The sequence below is a fragment of the Ipomoea nil genome, unplaced genomic scaffold (assembly GCF_001879475.1).
Source record: "Ipomoea nil cultivar Tokyo-kokei standard unplaced genomic scaffold, Asagao_1.1 scaffold1562, whole genome shotgun sequence".
In the NCBI taxonomy this organism is placed as follows: Eukaryota; Viridiplantae; Streptophyta; class Magnoliopsida; order Solanales; family Convolvulaceae; genus Ipomoea; species Ipomoea nil.
The window spans coordinates 1,540,120-1,548,372 of record NW_017617990.1 but is presented as its reverse complement, the minus strand read 5'-3'; the positions used below and the strand labels follow the sequence as shown (position 1 = coordinate 1,548,372).

The following is an 8,253-nucleotide window of genomic DNA, read 5'->3' as shown; positions in this document are numbered from 1 at the left end:
TCACATGGGTGGGGATCAAATCCCCAACCTCATGCTTAAGGGACGAGGTGTTGAAACACCATGCCAACCATGTTAGTTATCGAAGAGAGTGATTGATTGGTTGTGAAAACTAATTAAAAGAACAAGGTAGCAGGTTGTTGAAAACAATAGAGAGAGAGAGAGTGGCATTTCTGGGATTCTAGTGTTTAATCACCTAATGTCAATCTAAGGAGCAATATTTAATTCGAGTTCAAACATGTGTGAGAATGCATACAAGGGAAGGAATTACTCCCATAATTTCAACCTAAACCAATAATGCAAGTGAATATTCATTCTCATGATATAAACACTCAACAATTCAAGAACAAGCATTCAAGATAAATCCTTAACTAAACTGTCATCTCCCAATGTGCAATAGTTAAGTGCAATTGTATTTGTGGGTGCTCTAAAATATGCCCTAACTCTCATTAAGACATAAAGGTAGCTATGAAACGAGTAATTTAGGCCTTTAATTACTAGCATCAACAATGTAACTCACAATTGCAACACAAGTTATAAAACCCAAATATCAATATCATTAAGGAATTAAAGAACTAGGCACATAGGTGATAAGTGCATTTTTATCTATATTTTTACCCCTTCTTGAACCCATTTTATTTGTGAATTGCCTAAACACTTGTGTGAATTGTTACTAATTTATGTTGGTTTTATTTCAAGGTGCAATCGTTCACAACAAGTGAAGAATTCAATAATTTGTGGGAAGATACGAGCAATTTTTGGATCAAGAGATCAATCAAAGAGTTTGGAATGCATTTAGGAGTTTCAGGAGTATCGTACTGCCTCTCGTACGCCCATCCATCAGCCCATCCAAAATCTCAAAAAAGAAGCAGGTGGCATACGCCCTATCGTACGCCCGTACGCATGCCAGTACGCATCTCTTCTCCTTGATCCAGTTTTCACTGGAAATGCACCAAAAATGGTACCCCCTGGCGTACGCCCGTCCCTGAGGGCGTCCCTACCTGCTCTGCCCCTATTTAAGCTCGAATTGAGCTCTATTTCCATGGTTTTGACCCATGGTTAAGCCCTAGCTTCTCTCTTTCGCTTCCTTTCATATTGTAGTGTTAGATTAGGTGTAGATTTAGGTTTCTTAACATATTTCAAGCTTGTAATCAAGGATTCAAAACTTGGATTCCAAGATTTACCATCCATTTCTTAGTGAAGTTTTCTTCTCCCTTTTCTCTCTTTATCTTGCAATGTTTATGCTTTACATTTATGTGTTTTGTTACTTTGTTTAGTTACCGTAACCTTGAAACTTCTTGTTATTTGCTTAGCTTCTTGTTGAATTCCTTATGCTAGTGCCTAGTTGCTTGTGATTGCGTATTGCGTGCCATAAATCCCAATCCCCTGAGGACGACATAAAACACCCGAGCTCACATCTTATTTTTGCTACATCAATAGGTTCATAAACCCTTTCACCCAAAAATCACTAAGATGATTTAGTCACTCATGGCTAGAATAACATTCATTGCAATAATATAAAAGAGTTTACAAGAAACAAAGAAAGTAAAAGAAAAGGTAAAGGGAAATTCTCCCGAATCTTCATAGCTTTTCCTCTTCTTCCAAGATAACTTGTAGCTCTAGGTGTGATTATCTTCTCTTCTCTTGTCTCCAAAAACGCAGTTTAAGCCCTAGGGTTGAGGGGAGATGGGCTTTTTGTACTGGGAGCCAAATAGGGGTAAAATAAGAAATTCCGCGCAGCTAATTTCTTGCACAGCACGCATTCTCGACGTGTCGAGTCTTGATCTCCGCCCAGCTGAAGCCTATTGGAATTTTTCGACGCGTCGAGTCTTCGATGATGCTATCCGCTAGAACATTCGACGCGTCGAGCCCTTCGGCTCTCACACAACCAATGCTACTGGAAATTTTAGATGCGTCGAATCCTCTGTATCAGCACTCTTCAGCCCATTTTGGCTCCAAACTTATCTTAGAACTTCCCTTGCTTTTGCAATTGATCTACAAAGGTTTCAAAACATTGACAAGCACCATAAAAACATTCCAAACAAGCATTAAACCATATCTTCATGAGAAAGCAATGAAATATGCATTGAAAGCAATAATTTAATGAACTAAAGCTCAAAAGAAAATTCAAATTAACAAGAGAAACATGCACAAATAAGCTCACATCAACCTACTAGTGTGAGTACCGATCAAAGTAAATGTAGAAAAAATGTAGAGAAAGATCAAAGTAATGAAGATAATGTTGGAAATGATGGAGACAATGACCGGCTAGATGAATTGATGTGTGATATACAAGGGGATTTGAATGAAATGCCTCAAGAGTTTGAAAGGTTTTTTTGAAAGTTCTGGAAAACTTTTGTTTTCTGGATGTAGTAAATTTACAAAGTTATGCTTAAATTGTATATAACATAAAAGTAAAAAAAAAAAAACAAAATAGGTGGAGTGATAAGAGTTTCAAGGAGTTATTAGAACTTTTCAAGGACATGCCTCCTAATGAGAATGAACTTCCCTATTCAACTTATGAGGCATAGAAAATGTTATGTCCGTTGGGTATAGAGATTGAAAGGGATTCATGCATGTCTAAACGATTGTATTTTGTATTGGAAACGATACAAAGACTTGCATGTGTGTCCGAAGTGTGGAGCATCGCGTTATAAACAAAAAGGGCTCGATGATGCATGTGAGCAGAAGAAAGGTCCTCCAGCGAAGTTAGATGTCTTCATCAGTTGTGCAACACAATTGGATTTCTCTGCCCAAGGACAATATCAAGGGACAATGTAGCTCTGAATTCAAATGTGGTCACAAAATATCTTATACGTGCCCTGCTTCAACAGAAGGCTCTAAAAATTTTTTTGAGTTAATACCTCCAATGGTTCTCCGAGTATTAGCCATATACCAGTTGTGGTCATCCGACTTTTAAACGACCACGAAACATTCTCCATCTTTTAAAAAATAACCACCCGTGGTCCTCAAAGTTTGTTGTCAAATGAACAGTAAATGTGAGGACAAACATGTCATTTCACCTATATTTCTTCTATACACCTTCTGATCAAGCCTCTGGCATGCAGCAAGCCAACTTCAGGAACCTTCGTCGTTGATCTTCGGAAACCTTCGTCATTGTTCCGATTGATGATCGCTCACCAGCAGCGAATGAATTTGGCTTTGATGAGATGATACCTGTAGCTGCTATGTTGAATTTGGTTACGTGAGAATTCTCTGTACATGCTGCAACATGAAACTCAATTGAGGAGATGATACCTGCTAATTGCTAATGACCGGGATTTCTTCCCCCGACGACCTGCGAGAATTGTGGAGAGCCACAAAGGAGACGATGACGGCATAGTTGTTGATGCACATTGTGAGGATATGATGGATCGGAAACACGCTCTTCTCATTGATTTCGTCAGAGGTCAGGCTCCGGCCGCCTCTCCCACCACCACCCCGGCACCATCAACTCCGACTATGCCCACTTCTTCTCCAGATCATCATCGCAAGCTTTCTGCAACCCTTTTTTTTTTCTTTTTTTTTTTTTTTTCTCTCAATGATTTGTAGATGTTTTTTTTCTTAAAATTCTGTCTCATACATTTGAAAGTAGATTCTATAATCTATATAGCCATAATAACAACCTCATGTTGATTCCACACAAGAGAAGATGCAGTTCATAGTGTACGAATCATACGAACGATGTGAGCCTAGCATCAGGCCATCAGTCGAGCTAAAATGATCGGTTTATCTATGTCAGGATTGAATGTGTCATGGGAATCGCCTCGTTGGGCTTTGGGAGATGAGAATGCACAGTTGGTTGATATGTTGAGCACGCACAAAATCACGTTGGTGGATCCATGAGAGCAGAGAGATCAAACCGAGCTCCCCCTACTTCTCTCAGAATCCACATTGCTGCTGCTCGGGAGAACTTCCTCGCAAGAGAAAGCAGGGGATGAACGTGGAGTTATTACTTCACCACTCTGTTCTGTCCTTGGTTTTGTAGTAGTATACATTGCGGATAGCCTTTATTCTTTTAATTTTTTTGGGTCCTGCATCGGCAGGCAAATTATGCCCTGGAAACGTGTTCACCCAGAATAGTGAACACAAGTCCAAACGACGTCGTTTTTACGCGAAAAAAAAAATCATAGATGTGGAGTTAACGGCGCGCGTCTGATTAAATTATGAATTTTCTGTTATGAGATTATGAATGTAATGTAAATTCATAATCTCATAACAGAAAATTCATAATCGCATAAAAGTAAAATATTTATTAAATTATGAATTTTCTGTTATGAGATTATGAATGTAATGTAAATTCATAATTTCATAACAGAAAATTCATAATTTCATAACAGAAAATTCATAATCTCATAACTAAAAATTCATAATCTCATAACAGAAAACTCATAATCTCATGGTTCCAAAGTGAATGTGTAGGCATGGTTCCAAAGTGAATGTGCAGGCATTGATTCATAATTTATGAATGTCCGTGATTTCGAACTGGAATGTGTAGGCATGGGTCCAAAGTGAATGTGCAGGCATGAATTCATAATTTATGAATGTCCGAAATCATTGCTCACCTCAAATTAAAGTGAAACCGCGAAATGTGAAAATGAAGAAGAAAAGTCACGCAATTAATTAAGAAAAAAAAAGAAAAAAAAAAAAAGAAAAAGAAAAAAGAAAAAAGAAAAAAAAGATAACCGCGTACTAACACCGTTGGAACCGTGTACGGTTCCATGGCATAATGATCCGCATCGGCATAAGTAAATCTCATAGGTTCCATATTTCTTGAAGATTGGTTCCATACCGTGTAAGTTACTGTTCTGCGTTCCAGTTCACCTCCGAGTTCATGCATTTCAAGTAATGTCTGCACATAGTGTTCATCGGGGATACAGTTATGCTGTTTTTGAAGGTTAAGGTTCGGAATCGGTGGACGCCACTTGCAAAACTTCTTGAAAACTGGTAATACAACTTCATCATCATCTGCAACAACGACCACATGTTTTCGAATTAAAGTGATCCTTTCCGCCATTTGCTCTTCGGTATCATCCTCGGGTTGTAGCGGCTTTCTTTTTCTTTTTCACTTTCATCCAAAAAACTCCTTGGAGAAGCCATCAAATATGTGTATACATAGCTGAAGTTGTATAAAGGTACACAACTTTCCGATAACAGAAAAAATCTTTGATTTGCTAGATCTTCAAGAGCTGCATTAAGTAATAACCTCTATGCTTAGCTTCGATCATGCTTGATTCTCCCCAAGCTACCGGTTGTAAAAGAATGGGGAACTTGTAGTAGACTCATCAAATACAAACCCTGGCTCCAAGTGTATGTATATAGAGAGAAATTGGCAGAATCAGCATCCTAGAAGAAGCTTCTCCAAGGAAAATCCAGAGGCAAATTTCTCCGAGCTAGGAACAAGAAAGCTACCTTGGGGTTGCCGGGAAAGTTGTCGTTGGAAGGTTTATAGTTACGGGAAACTGAAAGTATGGTTTCTGGAGCAGGGATGAGGTCGGAATCAGAGAGAGAGAGAGAATAGTGCTGGCAGGGCCGTCCCTGGGCAAGTCTGCCCAGGGCGGCCGCACAGGCCCCCAAATTTTGGAGGCCCCTTAATTAAAAAAAAAAAACATAGTATTAGGCAGTTTAGGCTTCAATGCGGAAGACTACAAACAAAGTCCAAATTAAAGTTCATAAACCTTTCTTCAAAAAAAGCCCAAAGCTCATAAACCTTTCTTAAAAAAAACAAAGACATACACCGTATCGGAAAATTATGCTATGGACCCGTGTCTACTATGTGCATGATGGACACGCTATACATTCATAATTTATATACTGTACATTTATAATTTCTATAATGTAGATTCATAATTTTTAAATTGTAGATTCATAAAATTTATAATGTAGATTCATAATTTCTATACTGCACATTCATAATTTCTGTACTGTAGATTCATAATTTCTGTAATGTAGATTCATAATTTCTAAACTGTATAGTTATCAAATTATGAACACATAGTTATCAAATTATGAATCTACAGTACAGAAATTATGAATGTGCAGTATAGAAATTATGAATCTACATTATAAATTTATGAATCTACAGTATAGAAATTATGAATCTACAGTACAGAAATTATGAATGTGCAGTATAGAAATTATGAATCTACACTACAGAAATTATGAATGTGCATTATAGAAATTATGAATCTACATTATAAATTTTATGAATCTACAGTATAAAATTATGAATCTACAGTATAGAAATTATGAATCTACAGTATAAAAATTATGAATGTATAGCGTGTCCACCATGCACATGGTGGACACGGGTCCAGGGCATAACGCTCCCACCGTAACAATGGATTAGCTTTAATCTCTATTGAAAATGACATTTTGGAAGACGTTGATATCAAAAGTTTGGTGAATGATTTTGCATCTAAGTGTGCAGGACAGGACGCATGTTACTTTTTATATGAAATTTTAGATGTATTTTTTTATACAAAATTTATATTTTAAATTTTTAACACAACTTTTTGAACAATTATTATTTATATATAAAAATTAGTTGAAAAAGGGGGTCAAAATCAAAATATTGTATAGGACCCCAATTTTTATTGGAACGGCACTTAGTGCTGGAGCCTAAGGAAAGCTAAGATACAGAGAAAGAAAGACGCAGCGATCACCAGCTTCCACCCTAACCACAAGGTGTGGCGCACGGATGTCCACGAAGGTCCCACCGTCTCTCCTCCCTGTAATTCAAATTTGTGTGTGAATTATATATGATTCATATACGTATATATGAACTGATACATACATGTATAGTTTTAGAGAGAGAGAGAGGGGTGCAGAATGCCTCCAAACGTATCTACCGCTAGCCATGTCCACGAAGGGACCGAGATAACCAATGGGTCTAATTTTGATTGGATTTTGAGTTAATATAGGAGAAATGACAAGTTTGTCCTCACACTTAACCGCCATTTGACAGCAAATATAACTGGAGGACCACGGGTGATTATTTTTGAAAAGATAGAGGACGTCTCGTGGTCGTTTAAAAGTCGGATGAACACACCTGGTAAAACGTGAATACTCGGAGGACCATTGGAGGTATTAACTCTTTTTTTTATTATTATTTATATAACTTAATTGAATTATTTGTGAATAACGTTTAACATATTTATTTATTTTTAAATACCGTAGAAATCATTGGATGCTTCTAGTTATTTGTATTGAATCAAAAAAAGTTTATGTATTAGACCCCTTGCATGTAATTGCGACTTAGAGATTAAGCGCGTGCACGCATGCACACACACACAGATAATTATTAACCATTATTGTTTATAAATTATTTATGAGTGTATATTATAGGGCATTTCGATCAGTTGTAAATTTACAAGGGAAAAGAGGTAAAAACAACGTTGATTGGGAGGAAATTGAGGTATATATCAAAATTAGAGTATTAATATTTTTTTACAATTTTGTTAGTAGTGTTTTTATTGTTTAACTTACTAATATATATATATATATATATATATATATATATATATATATATATATATATATATATATATACATAAAAACTAAAATTTTGTAGTCTCATCGACAACCGGGTGATGTGGAGTGCGAGTATTATCTGTTGAGATACATGTATGAGATATGCATTCTATATTATGAATTTAAACATTTAGAAACGATATGTAAAATTTATTAAAACTAAATACTTTTAAATTATACGTACTTTATTAATGTTAAAACTAATTATTTGATTATTTTAAATTTTTGTAGGCCCCATTTGAGGCAAATTTTTATTCAAAAAGAACAAATTGATGAGATTCGTTAGTTTGGTCCAAATATTTTACTGAAAAATACTAATAAATTTTTGTAGGCCGATAAACGTGTTGCTTTAGATATTGTTGAACTCTTATTTAATTAATTTAAAGGGAAATGGTACAAATGGTCCAAATTGATCCATGAACCTGTAAAAAAAGTGCAATTAGCATTTTTAGTATGTTACCAACAAGTTTGTGATGATTAGGATGTCATGTGTATTTTTTTTATTTTTTTAGTTTATTATTATTATTATCCTACTAAGCATTTGACAAAAAAAAAATTTAGTGCAGTTTTTAATTTTAAAAATTAAAAACTTAAGTTTTAATTTAAATAATATATATATATATATATATATATATATATATATATATATATATATATATATATATATATATATATATATATATATATCTGTGTGTGTGTGTGTGTGTGTGTGAATAATGTTAT

The 8,253-nt window shown here is 35.4% G+C and overlaps 1 pseudogene; it reads right to left on the bottom strand.

Moving 5' to 3' along the window:
• Positions 1-3,552: 3,552 nt before the first annotated feature.
• LOC109189681 lies at positions 3,553-6,957 on the bottom strand (annotated as a pseudogene).
• Between the last annotated feature and the right edge of the window lie 1,296 nt (positions 6,958-8,253).